This window comes from Gorilla gorilla, chromosome 3 (assembly GCF_029281585.2).
Source record: "Gorilla gorilla gorilla isolate KB3781 chromosome 3, NHGRI_mGorGor1-v2.1_pri, whole genome shotgun sequence".
NCBI lineage: Eukaryota > Metazoa > Chordata > Mammalia > Primates > Hominidae > Gorilla > Gorilla gorilla.
Window position 1 is genome coordinate 154614901 of NC_073227.2, and position 19417 is coordinate 154634317.

General features: G+C 36.6%; 1 pseudogene; it reads left to right on the forward strand.

Annotated features, from left to right (window-relative positions):
• The first annotated feature begins 1008 nt into the window (after positions 1 to 1008).
• On the forward strand, positions 1009 to 19049 carry LOC101154426 (pescadillo homolog; annotated as a pseudogene).
• Positions 19050 to 19417: the final 368 nt, after the last annotated feature.

The following is a 19417-nucleotide window of genomic DNA, read 5'->3' on the forward strand; positions in this document are numbered from 1 at the left end:
ATCACATGGTTAGAAACTATAGCAGACATAGGACAAAAATGGAAAGCAGGAAAATGTGCGTCCACAGATTTTATTAGTAAGGCAGGAATTGTTAAGCAGGCTAAAAGTAGAACAGCAGGGAAGCTAGGTAGGCCCTTCCCACACAGTTGGTACAAAGGTTGAGATAAATGAAGAAGCTAAAAGCACAGGCTTATTTTTCAAAACTACTCACTAAAAGCAAAGTGGGAAATGAGAGAGACTTGCCTATAAGGAGGCTATTTTCTGAGACTCACTCCTGTGGTTGATACAGGAGAAAAATACAGGGCTACACAATAATATGGGTAATACTACTCCCTCTCAAACACAGCTTTTCTAGTGTTGGTCATTACAATCAGTTTCAGTGGACAAATGCCCATCTTTGGAAGCATCTAAGCATATAATTACTTAATAAAAAATAAAACAAGTTACATGATTATAACTGTCTTTTACTAACATTACATGTTTTATTACATTGTCTAGCAGTGAATGTGAGTGCTATAAAAAATATCACAAAAATATCTTTTAGCAAACATTGGTCTGTGAATTTAAAATATTGACATCTAGTGTTAAAATATGTTGACATAAACTTACTAAAATTAAAAATGCAACAGATATTCATCTGCATTTTCTTTAGCTGAATATGTCTGTTTTCTTTTTAACTTGTGTCCAAATAAATTCTGGAGGGTTTTAAAAAATCTATTTCCTGTCATTTCCATTTAATAATTATGTTTTGTGTTTGTTCCTCTTAGCACATTTCATATTCATCAATTCAAATAGCCTGTTTTTATTTATGGAATTCTAAACAATGTTAGAGTAAACTATTGGATGCTCCATTCCATTTAATAAAAGATTGCTGTGCATATGTCTGCAGTTGATATCCTATTTGAACATGTACAATTTATATGTGTGTATATGCATATTGAGTCATGTGTCATTTCACAACAGATATGTTCCAAGAAATACATCGTTAGGTGATGTTTTTGTGCGAACATGATAAGGTGTGTTTATACAAACCCCCAAATTATATTACTACACACCTAGGCTACATGGTATAGCCTATTGCTCCTAGGCTACAAACCTGTACAGCATGTTACTGTACTGAATGCTGTAGACAATTGCAACACAGTATTAAGTATTTGTGTATCTAAACATAAAAAAAGAGTAAGAATGCAGTATTATAATGCTATGGGACCACGAGGACATATGTGTTCCACTGTTACTGAAAAGTTATTATGCAGCACATGACTGTATATACATATATATTTGTGCGTATATATATATATATAAACACACATATATACATTTTAATGTATTTGTGTTATGTTTTCACAATTTGCATTTAATATATACTATTTGGTATAATATGATTTGATATAGCAATACTATAATAGTAATGTGAAATATTTGGAAGATTTAGGATGAAATGAGAAAAGATTTGACCTTATACAAAAATTTTAAAATTAGCCTGGAAAAAATAATAAAATTGAGAAAGACAACAAACTGTGGTGTTCAAGGCAGTTGTTAAATTTGTCAATTGTGTTAGCTTAAAAAGTGATTTAAACTCTTGAGTCTAAACAATCTTTAGATTCGAGAATATAAAATTGTCTCACATGCTTCTGTGATTAAATTCATAAGAAAGTTCTGGCAGATAGGAGATGCTCAATAAGTAGCGGCTTCTTTCCTCAGCAATTTTTCAAAATTGATGCAAGGCTTTGCTCATTCTTTTTAATCTAGGAAGAGAATAAAATCCAGAGGAAAGGAACAAGAGTTTCTATGTTTGGGAAATATAAATCGAAATCTCAGTCTGTGCTTAGGATTTAACGTGAATGATTTAGATGGTTAAAACTGAGTGTCAACTTGATTGGATTGAAGGATACACAGTATTGATCCTGGGTGTGTCTGTGAGGTTGTTGCCAAGGGAGATTAACATTTGAGTGAGTCGGCTGGGAAACGCAGATCCACCCTTTATCTGGGTTAATCTGGGTGGGCACAATCTAATCAACTGCCAGCTAAGCTAGAATATAAACAGGCAGAAAAATGTGAAAGGGAGACTGGCATAGCCTCCCAGCCTACATCTTTCTATCGTGCTCCCAGCCCTTGAATATCAGACTCCATGTTCATCAGTTTTGGAACTCAGACTGTCTCTCCTTGCTCCTCAGCATCCAGATGGCCTATTGCGGGACTTCGTGATCATTTGAGTTAATACTTAATAAACTCTCATATGTGTATGTGTATATATATATATATATATATATATGTGGGTGTGTAGATACATACACACACACACGTATATGTATACATATATATATTCCATTAGTTCTGTCCCTCTAGAGAACGTTGACTAATACAATGATCTTTTCATGTCTAATTTCTGTATCTGCAAAATGCATTTCAAGTTTTCTGTTATATAAAAATGCAATGATGGTCGATGGGGAAATATATATCACTCATCCAAAATATTATTTGACATATAATTGGCAATAAACATATATATTATATATACATATATATACATATATACAGCTTTTGCTTTCTAACGAACACTACACTAAGTACTTTAAATGCATCATCTAGTTTACTACTCAATAATTTAATCATTATTATCTTTATTAGTTTCTCAAATTTTAAAAAAATATTTAAGCAAGTTCAATAGAACTTTCTTCAGTAATAGAAGTTTGGTGGTTTTTTTTTTTTATCTTCTGATACAGTAGCTACTAGTTATATGTGGAATATAAAATACGACTAGTACAACCAAAAATTTGTTTTTACATCTAATTTTATTTAATCTGAAACTAACTTTAAATAGCTTCCTGTGGCTGATACATATTGGACAACATGAACATAATCTATATAGATATAACACTAAGTTTATAAATAAAAATTAAATTTAACTTGGAGCTGACAGGATCTCACTCTATTCCCCAGGCTGGAGTGCAGTGGCATGATCACAGCTCACTGCAGTCTTGATCTCCCAGGCTGAAGTGATCCTCCTTCCTCAGCCTCCCAAGCAGCTGGGAGGACAGGTGCACATTACAGGACCTGGCTTTTTTTATTATTATTACTTATTTTGTAGAATTGGGCTTTCACTATGTTGCCTAGGCTGATCTTGAACTCCTGGGCTCAAGCAATCCTCCTGCTTCAGCCTCCCAAAGTGCTAGGACTACAGGCATAAGTCACCATAACTGGCCTTGGAGTTATTTTCTAACATGAAAAATACTTAAAGTTTGTACCGTACAATTCACCACCTCATCTTACATTATTCTGTTCAATATTTTTTAGTGTATGTTAGTGTTATCTCCCCAGATTGTGTGGTGAATTCCTTGAGAGTAATAGCTATGCTTCTTATTTTTTCTTTTTTTCCTGCTACATGCCTATGCCAGAAAGCCTTTGCACAATCCTGCCCAGTTAGGCTGAAGGCGCTTCCTTGTCCATTTGCCATATGACAATGTTTCCCTCATCCGTGAACATCTGGACTGGTAAAACTACCATGGTTTAGGCTATTGATTCGCAAGAGGTAATTTATAACAAAGGAGATCAATTGTGTGATTTTTTTTATATAATGACATAAAAATATTAACAGAATTTTTACCTTTTTTGTTTACTTTGTAACACTTTTTTCAAGAAATACATATATATATAAAAAAACCAAAAACCCTGACACTCAGTGGCCCAAATAAGAAAAACAATTAAAAAGTTAAAACTGGGTGGCATCACTGTTCAGCGTTTCATGTTTGAAGGATCATGATATCCTAGGAAAGAGAAAATTGAGGAAAAAAATATTGGTCCAGAGAGCTTGTCTGGGATCAGATCCCCTTTTTGTTTATCAAAGTTGGGAAAGGTATCAAATATCTTTGATTCCATTAAAGAAGAGTGAATTTATGAACAGAGCAAATAAAATACAATAGGAACTATATCTTGTATAGCAGGTCACGATTATAATGGTGTTTTGCTACAGAGCCATTCTAATTGATGCCTTCCTCTTAAGACATTACTCACTGTCCACTCATAGTTTTAAAAATAACCCACTAGCTTAGGGGAGAGAATTGTCTAGCCAAGAAAAGTACTTATCCCTTCATCTTAGACCAAAATTTACCTAAGATATTTTAACTTTTACTTAATGTTTAGAAAAGCTTACAGAAAAATAAATTTTTAGAATAGGAAGACGGTAGGAATTATTCAGTCCAAACTCTCTTCTATTATACAAAATAAACTATGATCCAGAAAATACAGACTTGTTTAATGTAAACAAAATGCTTAGCATCAGAGTCAGAATAATACTTTTTTTCTTTGTCTGATGTTCTAAGTAATAGTGAATATTAAGATTACACTTGAGGCCAGGTGCAGTGGCTCACGCCTGTAATCCCAGCACTTTGGGAGGCCGAGGAGGGCTGATCACAAGGTCTGGAGATCGAGACCATCCTGGCTAACACGGTGAAACCCCGTCTCTACAAAAAATACAAAAAAATTAGCCGGGCGTGGTGGCGGGCGCCTGTAGTCCCAGCTACTGGAGAGGCTGAGGCGGGAGAATGACGTGAACCTGGGAGGCGGAGCTTGCAGTGAGCCGAGATCGCACCACTGCCCTCCAGCCTGGGCATCAGAGTGAGATTACGTCTCAAAAAAAAAAAAAAAAAATTACACTTGAAACAATACTAAATATCTGAAGAGTATAGAACTTTTAAAACATTCATACAATAAATAAGCAAGATGTATTGGATAAACAGAAAGTGATTGCTGCAAGTTATTTGAAAAACCTATCAACTTTATTCTCATTCAAGATGGCTATGTGCTCTAAATATAGAACATTGCAATCCTCTGACCTTAAAGTTATTATAAGACACGGTATGTGTCACTATGGAAGTGTTTAGTCAAGCGTATAAAACTCTTAGAAAATCCAACTTAATTTTACCAGCAAATTATTAGGCCTACTAAAATAGGTTTTTACTTTTTTCAAGAGCAATCAAATCAAACAGCATATATCAAACTTTGATCAACACATTTTTTTCATCTACAATACTGCCAATAGATAGAAAAATGGAGACTGACTTCTCTACCATTCTGAAAGCTTCTTGCCTCTGCTCTCCACACTGTATTATTAGGTATCACAGAAACACATAAAAACCATGCTAATAGGTGTCATGGAGACACAGAGTAAAAAGTAGATCGATTGCTCAAATGACACTTCACAGCTGCTTAAAGAAGCTTTAAGGCCTCCCAGGCTATGCAGGTGAAACAACTCATTTTGCCAAGCAGTTTCCTTTTAGGGTCCTCAGCCTTGTGTGACCATCTAATCTGATTTTATCTTCAGCAGAAGTTATTGATTCAAATCAGACAAACCTTCATATATGGAACATGGGCCAGGGAACACCTGCATCTGGCTAGATAGCACATTTAAACTTCATTCTTGGCAGCTAGAATCCAGGATTTTTTAATATGATTTTTATAAATTTATAAGGTGTGACCACACATAATATTTTGTATTATGGAAAAAAAAATCTGGAAAACAGCCATGTTTTTAAAGCCCATAGGGACATGATGCTGTGACATTTATAACTCTCATTTAGATATAAATAATCAAGTATCTATTTAATAATGTAAATAGAATAATTTTAAAAAACTAAAAGTTCCTTTTTGTTTTATTTTCATAATTTCTACCAATTATGGTTGTTACTCTAGGGAGAGTCCGCAGAGCTCCTGCTACCACCATTCCAAAATACTGTCTTTCTCTATCAATACTGTATACCAAAATGTAATTGGTATACATTTATTTCTTAACATGTTTCAAGCTGAATTTATTCTATGCTCTAATTTAGGGTCACCCTTTTACCTTGTGCTCTTTCTTTAATATCATTACTTGATAAAATATTATTTATTTTCTAGATGAAGTTTAAGCATTGTTTTCTTTAAGGCAGGTTCGTGATTTCTCAACTTGGTGTGTTCTTAATATCTTAATCCATGAGCCTTTTATTTCAAATATGTCCAGTCACTTACCTTTGCCTTAGTTTGGAGTTGTTCTTTTTTATTCTTTTCCCTGCCTTTGATTTTAAGTTCCTCCAGGAAATAAATTATGTTTTATCTATCTTTGTATTTCTTATCTTTTTTTTCACATTTTAGCATCTATAACAAGTAACATGTAAATAGTTGTCAATACATACTTGGTTGTAGAAATAAATTAATGAATGAACAAAATGAAAATAGCTCACAATATGAAATATCATATCATAAAACCACACAGATCAAACTGCATCTCACAAGGTTCCATAACATATTATTTTAGACTTCTTTTGTCCTAATGTCAGCTTAGCAACATTCCATATTCATTTAAAAAGTGAGTTGAGAGAAAAATATTACTACTATAATGTATTTAGCTTAGCCTTAATGTAGGAGGGGATTATTAAGCTATTAGGAAAACATAAAATGTAAAATTTATATTTAATAATTCAAGTGAAAATCAAGAAGCTTAATAAGATTTGTCAGAAAAAGATATTAAATGGTACAACAGTGCTAAATGTTTTTAAGTGAGGTCTGCAAACACATATTTTAAGTTATATTAGAATATTTTAAATTTGTCACTGAATGTTTCCCTCAGTTTTATTTATCATCTTGGAAATCACTCAAAACTTTAATCTCACAAAGGGAAGGAGAAGGCAGACAAGGAGGAAGAGAGGAAAGACTAACTTTTTTATTAAGTCTGATATTATGAAAAAGATTAACTGAGATATTGTGATTTCAGATTCAGACCACCACAATAAAACAAATATCACAATTGAGTCACAGAATTTTTTTGATTTCCAATTACATATAAAAGTTATGTTGGCCAGGCACAGTGGCTCAGGTCTGTAATCCCAGCACTTTGTGGGGGCCGAGGCAGGCAGATCACGAGGTCAGGTGATCGAGACCATTCTGGTTAACATGGTGAAACCCCGTCTCTACTAAAAATACAAAAAATTAGCTAGGCGTGGTGGTGAGTGCCTGTAGTCCCAGCTACTTGGCAGGCTGAGGCAGGAGAATGTCATGAACCCAGGAGGCAGAGCTAGCAGTGAGCCGAGATCGTGCCACTGCACTCCAGCCTGGGCGACAGAGTGAGAATCCATCTCAAAAAAAAAAAAGTTATGTTTACATTATACTTTATAATAACTGTGCAATAGCAGTATGTCTTAAAAAATACATACCTTAATTAAAGTGTATTTTATTATTGAAAACACTAATAATCCCCTGACCCTTAGGCCAAGCATAATATTTCTGCTGGTGGAGGATCTTGCCTCGATGTTGATGGCTGCTGGCTAATCACCATGTTGGTTGCTGAAGGCTGGAGTGGCTGTGAGAATTTCTTAAAATAAGACAGTGAGGTTGCCACATCAACTGACTTTTTCTTTCATGAAAGATTTTTCTGTAGCATATCATGCTGTTTGACAGAATTTACCCACAGAACTTACCTCAAAGTTGGAGTAAATTCTCTCAAACTCTGCCACTGTTTTATTAACAAAGTTTATGCACTATTCTAAATCATTTGCTGTGATTTTAACAAGGTTCATAGTGTCTTAACCAGTAGTAAATTCCACTCATGAGATCATTTTATTTGGTCATCCATAAAAAGCAACTCTTTATCCATTAAAGTTTTATCACAAGATTTTAGGAATTCAGTCACATCTTCTAGTTCTTTTGCTCTTCCCACCACATCTATAGTTATTAACATATCCTCTACTGAAGTTTTGAACACCAAAGTCAACTCTGAGGGTTGGAATCAACTTCTTCCAAATTACTGTTAATGTTAATATTTTGTCCTTCTCCCATGAATCATGAATGCTCCTAATGGCTTCTACAATGGTGAATCTTTTTCTGTAGGTTTTCAATTTACTCTTCCCAGATCCATCAGAAGAATCACTCTCTATGGCAGGGATAACCTGAATAAAGGGCATTTCTTGAATAATAGGAGTTGAAAATCAAAATTATGGCTTAATACATGGACTGAAGGATTGGTGTTGTGTTAGAAAGCATGAAATCATATATGTATCTTCTTATACATCCCCACCAGAGCTCTTGGATGACCAGATGCAGTGTTGGTTAGCAGTAATATTTTGGAAGAAATCTTTTTTCTGAGCAGTAGGTCTTGACATTGGATTTAATACATGTGCTGTCTTTCAGGTTTTGTTATTCCATTTCTAGAGCACAGGGTAGATTTAACATGATTCTTAAGGGCCCTAAGATTTTCAGAATGGTAAATGAATATTGGTTTCAACTTAAAGTCAACAGCTGTAGTAACCTGTAAGAAAAGAGTCAACCTGTCCCTGGAAACTTTGAAGACATACACTGACTTTTCCTCTCTAGCTATGAAAGTCCTCAATGACATCTTCTTCCACTATAAGGCTGTTACATTCACATTGAAAATTTGTGGATAAGTGTATCCACCTTCATTAATTATCTTAGGTATGTTTTCTGAATAACTTGATACAGCTTCTACATCAGCATTTGCTGCTTCACCTGCACTTTTTTGTTATAGAGATGATTTCCTTAAACTCATGAACCAACCTCTCCTAGCTTCCAACTTTTCTTCTGCAGTTCTCACACCTCTCTTAATTTTCATAGATTTTAAGAGAGTTAGGGTTTTGCTCTGGTTTACGACTTGGCTTAAGAATTTAACACTAAAACTTTCTTCATATCAGCAATAAGGTTATTTCACTTTGTTATCATTTGTGTGTTCACTGGAGTAGCACTTTTAATTTCCCTCATGAGCTTTCCCTTTTCATTTACAACATGGATAATTGTTTGGTGCAGGAGGCCTACCTTTTGGTCTGTCTTGGCTTTCAACATGCCTTCCTCATTAAGCTTAATCATTTCTAGCTTTTGAATTAAAGTGAGAGACATGAGACTCTGCCTTTCACTTTAACGCTTACAGGCCATTGTAGGGTTATTAATTGCTTTAATTTCAATGCTGTTGTGACTCCGGGAATAGAGACGTCTGAGAAGAGTGAGAGAGATGGGGAGAACATCTGATCAGTGGAGCAGTCAGAACACATGTAACATTTATCGATTATTTTTCCTGTCTTATATGGGCATAGTTTGTGGCTTTCCAAAACAATTACAATAGTAACATCAAAGATCACCGATCGAAGATCATCATAGCAGATATAATAAAAACTTTTGAAACATTCCAAGAATTACTAAAATGTTATACAGAGATACATAATGAACATATACAGTTGAAAAAAATGATGCCAATAGACTTGCTTGACACAAGTTTGTCACAAATCTTCAATTTGTGAAAAATACAATATCTTCATAGGGCAATAAAATGAGGTATGTCTGCATTCCCTACAATCAAGTGGAGCAGAGAAAAATAAGCATTCTTTGTTCAGTTGTAATATCACATATAAATTAAACTATTCATAAATTTTAATGTAGTATCAGCAATATGAATGGGATAGATGCTACCTGTTTATGAGGGTGGTGTCATAGAAATTCAAGTAAGAAAAAGAAACAATAGTGTAAGGAATAATTCTATAGCCACTATTTACTTACACCATTCATCATTTTCTATATGTATTATCTAAGGCTCTCTTCACACAAAGATAGCAGAGTTGTGTAGCTGTGACTAAGATTTTATGGTCTATAAAGCCAACAACATATACTACTTGACCTTTACACAAAAAATATTGATGACCCCATCACAGAACATGTGCTCAGTGAGTCAGATAAGTAGGGCTTTATGAGGACTCTTCACAGCATCAAACCAAGAGAGAACACAAGAGAAGGTCTGAGAAAGGGCTCTGTGCTAATATGCTGTATATTCTGTTTGATGACAAAAAATATGCATGTTGCTTACTTCAGGAAGTAATAACATGTATCTTAGATTAGGATATCTAAAAGCAGAGGCTGAGACAGAGATTTGGGTAGTAGTTATATACTGAAGGATAGCTTTTAATAAAAAAAAATATAGTCTGAAGTGAGTGAAAGGAAAAGGGAAGGGTCAAGCAAGACTATTAATCCTGGTAAAGTATACCCTGGGCTGAATCCACATTGGAGGATGAGGCCTCTGAAATAGAAATCTTACTGTAGTGTGTTGCCCCTTTGAGGGAAAGTTGCCCCTGTATCAATAGTTCATGAATGGACACTGCCTCAGTATGAGTAGGTGTGTACATAACATTCCAACAAAGTTGGCTTCTGCTAGCTGAAGCAATTATCTAGGAACTGGGGTAGCTGTGAGCCATTAGCAGGCAGCACTTACAATAGCTGGGGGATAAGCACATCATCCTGCTAACAGGAGATCCAGTGGAGAACAAACAGCACCTACTACAGAATCTTACTCAAATAACAGTCAACTAAATGTCTACTGGATTTCAGTCTTGATTACTACCAAATGATGCATCCAGAATGATCTTTCCACAGTGAAAACCTCAGCAGCTATTTGATTAGAAACCTTTGAGAGTCCTGTTAGGATATCTGTTGAGTCGCCACCCATGGGCTGGCCTTTCTAGATACTCATTACTTATTCATGGACCCAGCAGCATTTTCTATGAATAAACCCTAATCTTACTTCCTTTACTAGTACAGTATAAAAATATTTGAATTTCCCTAAAAATGTTATGTTGCCTTATTCCTTACAACTCTGCCCATGCTAAAACCTGTGTCTTACGTCAATATGTTGACATATACATTGAAGAATTCAGTGCCCCTCCTATCCTCAAGTGACCACTTCAATATAGGAACTCCTGAGACTTAAATATTAAATTCCTAGTGGCTTTATTCAAAGGGAATATGGTAGATTGGGGAAAAAAAAGATAAATGCTCTGCAGCTCCAGTTATCAAGAGGTCAAGTTTACATTAAAATCTCTTGAAAGTTGGCAAGGCTTATGACTTGCTTAGGCCAGTGGAACAGGAGAAAACCTGACGCAAGTGGATATTTAAAGTGCTGGCACAATGAGGCTTTGGAACTCTAGGGCTACCATGGGAATGAGTTTAGGCAAGGCTAATGTAGGATAAAAGAACACATAGAGAGAAGAGCAAGTTGGTCCCAGATGTCCCACCCATCATAACCAACCAGTCACAGCTGGCCCACCATTTAACTGCAGATGCATGAGAATGAGATAATCCATGTCTGGTTCAAATCAGAACTGCCTAGTAAATCCAGCCCAAATTATCTACCTACAGAATCATAAAGTCAATTTTTTAGCCTCTAAATTTTTTTGGCAGTTACTCCTATAGAGAGAGTTGTCCAATAGAAGATGCTCCACTCCTTTATCAGGCTCTATCAAGTATAACTAAAATATTGAGAAGCCCTTAAAACTGGAGAGAAAAACAAGTTAAAGTGAAAAATTAGGAAAAAATATTCTTAGAGACTAAATGAGTGAGTTACATTATTCCTCTGAGAAGGTTTATACCCAAAAGATTATAAATCATTCTACTATAAAGACGCATGCACATGTATGTTTATTGCAGCACTATTCCCAATAGCAAAGACTTGGAACCAACCCAAATGTTCATCAATAATAGACTGGGTTAAGAAAATGTGGCACATATACACTGTGGAATACTATGCAGCCATAAAAAAGGATGAGTTCATGTCCTTTGCAGGGACATGGATGAAGATGGAAATCATCATTCTCAGCAAACTACCACAAGAACAGAAAAACAAACACCGCATGTTGTCACTCATAAGAGGGAGTTGAACAATGAGAACACATGGACATAGGGAGGGGACTATCACACACTGGGGCCTCTTGGGGGGTTGGGGGATTAGGGGAGGGATAACATTAGGAGAAATACCTAATGTAGGTGATGGGTTGATGGGTGCAGCAAACCACCATGGCACATGTATACCTATGTAACAAAACTGCACGTTCTGCACATGTACCCCAGAACTTAAAGTATAATAATAAAAGAGATAATGCAAGAATATTGACTCCAAAATGTGTACATCTGTTTTCAGATAACCTATTTTCAACATTGTCCCCATTGTGTTCCATTCCTAAATTCTATTATCATTCACTCAATCAAATCTGGGGACTGAAATTCCATCAATCTCATTAATTCCATTGGGTCCTCGCAAACAGTATGTTAAAGAATCACACCAAATGTCAGAGCTCTTCCAAAAGAGTTGAGTTTTTTTGTTCCAATGAATATGGTTCATATGAGAAATACGGTTCATACGAGAAAAAAATAATTTAAGAATAGAAGGCTTCTAAGCTCTATGAAACTGTTTATAAGAAACATTTGCAGGTAATCATCATTATTGCTACATAATAGGCATTGGGTGTTTACCATATAAATTAGTTTATCATCATCAGATAAGTGAAGTTACTTTATTGCCTCTATAATTAAGTAGAAAGATGGCAGGATGAGAAAGTAACTCTTGCTTCTTTGGTTTGCAAAATTCGAAATGTTGAACTTGATCAATTTGCTTGCAATGACCAAAAACTTTAGTTGCAATAACATTCATAAAACCTATCCCTGCCAATGCTACAGTAATGCAAGTATAATATTTCTTTTATCTTGTTTACACTTGGAAAGTAAAAGAGATAAAAATTGTCAGAAAATCTCAGCAGTTCAAATAAATTTATGTCTTCTCAAACATCTTTTCCTACAACATAACAAAAGCACAGGGAATCATGCTGTATTTTATTGACATTGTAAATAGTGATTTTTAAAGATTTCTGGCTTCATGATTTCCTCTTTCCTGTTGCTTTCCACAAGTTTCAGGAATAACGTAAGAATATATACAGTCAAATATTTATTCCTTCCACACCCTGGACCATACGATATGTCTTCAATGTTAACACTGTGTTAGACTGTGAACAGAGATGACAGCCTAAAACGAAACAAACAACCCCCACCCCCAAAAAACCAAATATACCTAAAGCAAGGATTTATAAAGTCATTGCAAAGAGTCCAAAATTGCCATTATTGGATAATATGGGAGTCTGGTGCATGGATTTTAAAGCAATATACAGACATTCACTACATATGTCTTCAAATGTGCATAGTTTTTCTTTAGTTGTGACAGCAGTCACTTGATATTGATGAACTCTGAATGATGCCCAAATACAGAAAGATGCTCTTAAATGTGGCCAACTGAAGACAAAGTATCTTGGTCACTATGGTGCTTATTATAATATTTGCTATTACCTATATATTTTAGTACAAACAGAAAATATCAGAACATGAAATGTTTTCTATGCCATGCTAGAATTTAAGTTTCACATATGTACAAACTGTTGTTTAGCTCACCAATGTATTTAGCTCACCAATATATCCCAAGGATATAGCCTGATATGTAACAGGTGTTAAATTAGTGACTGGATGAATATATGATGAGATAGATTCTGGTTATTTTCTGTACTGCTGAAGTGTTAGGGGTTCTTTTCTCCTTGAGTTCTTCAAATTATTTGCTGTTCTGTATATTTTGTCATAAACATAACAGAGGTCAGCTTAAAATATCTATTGAGATGTATTTTATAGGCATTAAGAGGAGCAGGACAAATACTTGAGGAAACTTTGCAGCACAGGACGGGAGTCTGAACAGCTATCAGAGTATAATTTTAGGTAGAATGCAAATCAGTAATGCTGTGGTCGGGGCCTACTCTTGCTTTTAGGTTTTCCTGTAATGCTAATCATTCACATTCAGAGTCCTCTTCAAGAAGAGTGAATTCTCTGTGTCAATTTTAGACAACCAGAGAGGCTTAAAACAAAAATGATTGACTCTTTATCCTTTCTTTATTCCAAGAATGCATTGTTCCTTTTATTTTACTGTCCATTATCCTTAACATATTCAGCATTAGAATTTCAGTTACGAATCTCCAGTGCGTATTTTAAAAATTCAAATAACTGATACTTTGATCAAATCTTCAACTTGTATATCAGAGCATTAAGGATGTTAGCTGAAGTCTGTTCTCTCTCTAACCTCATATAATACACACACACATGCACACACACACACACATATAAATATACATAAATGTAAAAAATCTCATACATAAATATATAAAATAGGTGTGTGTATATACATAAATATATAAAATGTGTGTATATGTAAATATATCAAATGTGTGTATATATATAAATATATAAAATGTGTCTGTGTGCTTAACACTTTAGGAAAAAACATAAGGCTGTCTTTTCAAAAGGAGACTCAGATTTTTAAATACAAATTCCATTCCTTTGAAGAAGGGTCAGTTGTATTTCCTATTTAAAATTTAAAGTGAAATCACCTATTAAGAAGAAAAATACTTTTTCTTCAAATAAAATACAGTTCTTACTAAAATATTCTTGATGAAATCTAAATGAATAAAACTGTAAATGAACCAATTACCTTGTTCTTTTATTAAAGATTAGTAGACGTCCCAGGGAGCATTAAGCTTAAATTTGAACAAATTATTGAAACTTGACCAGCAATTTGAATGGAAACTGTATGTGTGGAAAATTATACAATGTAAAAAGCTAGTATTTTTTGTACCTTTTGGGGAACTATGTGGCAGTTTTTATTACATATATTTTTGCATTATTACCCTGCAACAAGTCAGAGGGATATAATGCTTCATGGAGGGTGATGACACTGTGAGACAGCAGTCATAAATAACAGAAGTGAAAGCACACTTTTGACTTTTGAATAAAATGTCTTTCCACTGATTCAGAGTAAGCATCAAAGCTCTGCTTTGAGAAATCCTATCTTTGAACTACTCTATATGGAGTAGAGTAAATATGGCCTTATCTGGGTTCAGTTTTCAAATAAAAGTTAAAAATGAAATCATCCATGCATTTCTAAATCGTTATGTAATATTATCCCCTCACCTTTCTTCCTTTTCATCAATGTACCATGAATTGAAGGTTATTTTTGTTGTCATAAAGTCATATTTATGAAATGCAAAATACCAAAGAAGGAACTCCATAAGGTGGGCTAAAGCTTATTTTAAAAACACAGCAAATAAAAATAAACGCCAAAACTTTATATTTTAATTTTCTTTGTCAAAAATTCAGACATGCTAAAATAGTACTTTAACATTCTCTAATTGTTTTTATATAGACTTTTTGACAATTACTTATCTGTGGAAAGTTTTAGAAGGAACCATAGTTTCACAACTGTATGGATAATTTTGTTCATACTGCTAATCCTTCTCCATTAATTATTGTTGTATATTTCAGTTTTTGCTATTTCTTGAAGCTAGAGTTTTCAAACTCCTCTCATGCATATGAAAACCTACTTAATTTGAGATCAGTGTATACAACTACTTATTAAGTATCTACAACTTGGATTCCTTAAAGGAACCCAAAACCCAACTACATATCTGGGCTCATTATCTTTTCAATCAAACCAATCTTTGTTCTGTCATCTATTCAGATATTAAAGCCAAAATTTAAAAAGGTGCAGGCTATCCTTGCCAAATTCTCTTTCCTTGATAGCCCCCTATTTAGTCTCATATCAAGTCCTGCCAATATTACCAATGTATTTAAGAACTTATCTCCATCTCCATTCTTACTACTTGTATCCAAACTATCATCCCATTTTTTTTTCTGTATTGATGCAACATCCTCCTACATTCCTACATTTGTTTTTACCCTTTTCAGCTTCTTTTATATATTACAGCTGGAGTTATATTTTCAAAATGACAACCCGAACATGTCCCCTCAGTGTATAAAAACATTAAACTGATCTCAATGTTATTACCATAACCCCCCCAAATTTTTACATACAAGGTTTTGCACAATATGGTAACGGACAAATTATGTCTCCTTGTTATAGGTTACTATAATGCTCCAGTTTTTCTTCATAAAATATATGGACATTTACACATACATACCTATGTTTTTATTTGTCTCTCATCTCTTACACTTAAGATTATGAGGACAGAGAGTTTGCAGTTCTGACCCTAGCCTGCTTTCTCCAGCTTCTAGTCCAATTGGTTCTGAATGAATAAATGAATTTCAAAAACACAGAGGAGAAAATTACCAGGCTATGCATAAAGGAAAAAGTAAAAATAAGATAGCAATGGTTAATTTTGACAGCCTTAACTAAGAGAAAATGAATAAAATAATTTGACAACTGAACAAAAGTAACTTGGCAATGAGAAATTCATTTATTCATTTACCCTTGAACTCAAAATACATTTCCTGAGAGTAGACAGTGTTTTGGAAACTCAGTTGCCAAAAAACAACTCATTCAATACAGCAGCATATAAACTTATAAATATATCATTGAATTGAAGTGAGAGATGTTTTAATGGAGAAATTCAGAAGAAACATTGAAAGCATAAATGAGAATAAGGGAATCCTACATAGGATTTGAGAAATGTTTAAGAATTTGACCATATAAATTTTTCTAGTTAATATTGTATAAAAAATCCTGAATGTTTGGTATAGAAAATAAATATTTATAAGTAGAGAAATGATTCAATAAAGTATGCTCTGGTCATAGCAAGAAATACTCTGGAACCATTATACACAGCAAGGTAGATGGGTAGTACTGACCTGGAAATATATCAGTGGCATTTTGCTTAACAAAAAAGAGAAAGTTGCAAAATAAAATATATGAGCATATGTGTACAGAAATCGTGTGAATGCAATTTAAATGGTCTAAAAGGTAAACATTACATGCACCAAAATGCTAACAATGGTTAAATCTGAGGAGAAGATTTACATGGCAAATGAGATGTCTAAAGGGAACTTTCTAATTATTGCATGCTATATATTATTTTCTTGTTTGTGTTTCAGTATATGCATTGTTTTTGCTTTTGTATTTGCGAAATAATTGTTCTAAAAATAAGTTAAAGGTGCTCACCTATTGGGTTGGATATAAAGGGAAGAGTTCATCATTTGTAGATTTGACTTTTGCCCACATTTGTTCTGTACTGTCCTATGGCTGTCTAGTTATCTCTTTATGTGCCCAGTGGGATAGAAAACAAAAACAAAAACAAAAACTTCTTGCAGTTTCAGAAAGACCATGATATTGAATAACACGTTGTTTGAACTTTATAGGAATGAGACCATTAAATAATTTTTTTCAATAAAGTAATAGTTACTTGAACCATAATAGAGTAGCCTATAGGTCATTAAAAGGCAATGTAAACATTTTTTGTAATACATTTTTATCCCCGAAGTTGAAATATATATTTAAATGTTAAAACTGAAGACTGAAGTTGAAATATATATTTAAATGTTAAAACTGAAGACTGAATGTTACGAAATTAATTAATATAAAGTTTGGTTTATATTTAGAGAGTAAAAGATTTTTACCAGAGGACAAATACAGACTCGCGGAGGAAGTGTCACTGTCAGTCCGCGGCACTCGTGGGCTCCTCAACATGGAGCTACAGGAGGCCTTGAGAAGCAGCAGCAGGAACGAGGCTCGCCAGCCAACCACATCACCGGAAGCAAAGCCCGAAAGAAGCTCCCCCTGACCATGGCTGACTCGAGGCGGCCGTGCACCCTGATGGGCATTTATCCCCATGAACCCAAACACGAGAAGAAGGTTAATAAAGGTGCTACTGCGGCCCAAACTTCTTACCTCATCGAAGATATCAGGTTTCTCCTCCAAGAATTCATCGTCAACAAGGTCCGGGAATGCAAGGTGTCTGTCCGGAAGCCCCGGGAGGCCTATGAGAAGAGAGAGCGGAACACCGTGGAACATCTAAAGGACAATAAGGCCGACTACAAACATGACCACATCATCAAGGAACGGTACCCCACATTCATTGACGCCCGGGGGGACCTGGACGGCGCCGCCTTCTCCATGTGCTTCCTCTTTTCCACCTTCCCCCGGACTGACAAGTGCCATGTGCAGATCGTTCCGCTGTGCTGCAGGCTCGCGGCGGAGTTCATGTATTACATCATCGCTGCCTGTGCCCCGAGCAAGGTCTTCCTGTCCATCAAAGGCATTTACTACCAGGCTGAGGTGCTGGCACAGCCCATCGTGTGGATAACCCCCGTGCTTTCTACCACGACCACCGGACAGACGTGGACTACAGAGTCATGGCCACCTTCACCTAGTTCTACAGCACCCTACTGGGCTTCATCGATGAACTTCAGCCTCTGCCAGTCGCTCAACGTTCACTATCCCCTCAAGCTGAGGGTCAGGCCCAAGCAGAGGTGAAAGCCAGTGAGGGCACCTACGCGCTGGACTCAGAGAGCCCAGTGGAGAAACTGGAGGCCCTCAGTGCCAGCCTGGCCCGCGCGGTGGTGCCTACCACAGAGGAAGAGGCCGAGGTGGATGAGTTTCCCGCCAATGGGGAGTTGGCGGTGCAGGAGGAGGACCACAGGAAGGAGCTGGAGGCGCAGGAGAAGCACAAGAAGCTTTTTGAGGGCTTGAAGTTCTTCGTTAACTGACAGGTGTCCCCTGAAGCCCTAGCCTTCGTCATCAGGAGTTTTGGCGGGGACATATCCTAGGAAAAGCCTTTGTGCATGGGTCCCACCTATGCAGCACCCACCAGATTGTCGACTGGCCTGGGCAGCAGACCTCAGTTATTGGCAGACACTACGTGGAGCCCCAGTGGTTGTTTGACTCGATGAACGCTAGACTGCACTTCCCTGGAGCAGAGTACTTCCCTGCAATGCAGCTACCCCTACATTCTTCACCCTTTGTGACTGAGGAGGAAGGAGATTACATCCCATCTGAGAAGCTGAAGCTTCTGGCTCTGCAGCGGGGAGAGGACCCAGGAAACTTGAATGAGTCAGAAGAGGAGGCGGAGGAAGACAACCAAGGTGATGGTGATGAAGGAGGAGAAAATGAAGGGGAGAGTGGTTCGGAAACGGAGGAAAAGGCGTGGCTGGCAGCACCGAAGGAGCAGAGAACGGAGGGGAAGAAGCCCAGGGTGATAGCAGGACACGAGAAGCTGGAGAAGAAGCAGCAGCTGGCCCAGGAGGAGGAGAGCGAGGCCAGGCGCCTGGCCATTATGATGATGAAGAAGCCGGAGAAGTACCTGTACCAGAAGATCATGTTTGACAAAAGGCGAAAAAGCCAAGAGGCCAAAAAGCTACCAGAGTAGCAGAAAGCCCATGATGAGGCAGTGAGATCTGAGAAGAAGGCCGAAAAATCAAGGCCGATATGAGTGCCAGTGGCCCCTCAGAGGGCCGAGGCCAGCTCCCCAGCAGCTGGATGTGGCAGAGGCAGGCCAGAGCACCGAAGTGTGGTGACAGATCAGAGTCGCTTCTTTTCTCCTCTTCCTTCCTCCAGCCAGGCCTGGCGCCTCATGCTCCTTGGCTAGCCTGGTGGGGAGCTCTGGCTTCCTTTGGATGGAGCTCCCCTGCTGGTGCCTGGGTGGAGAAGAGGGCTCTGTGCCCAGCCTGATTCTGTGCTCCCAGAAGCCAGTGACACGAGGTGCAGGTGCCTGACCAGGCCCTCACATGCTGTCCCTGTTCATCCTGGCTTTCCACGGCTCTCTCCCACGCAGTGTGTCCCATGATTCTCAGGCTGTGA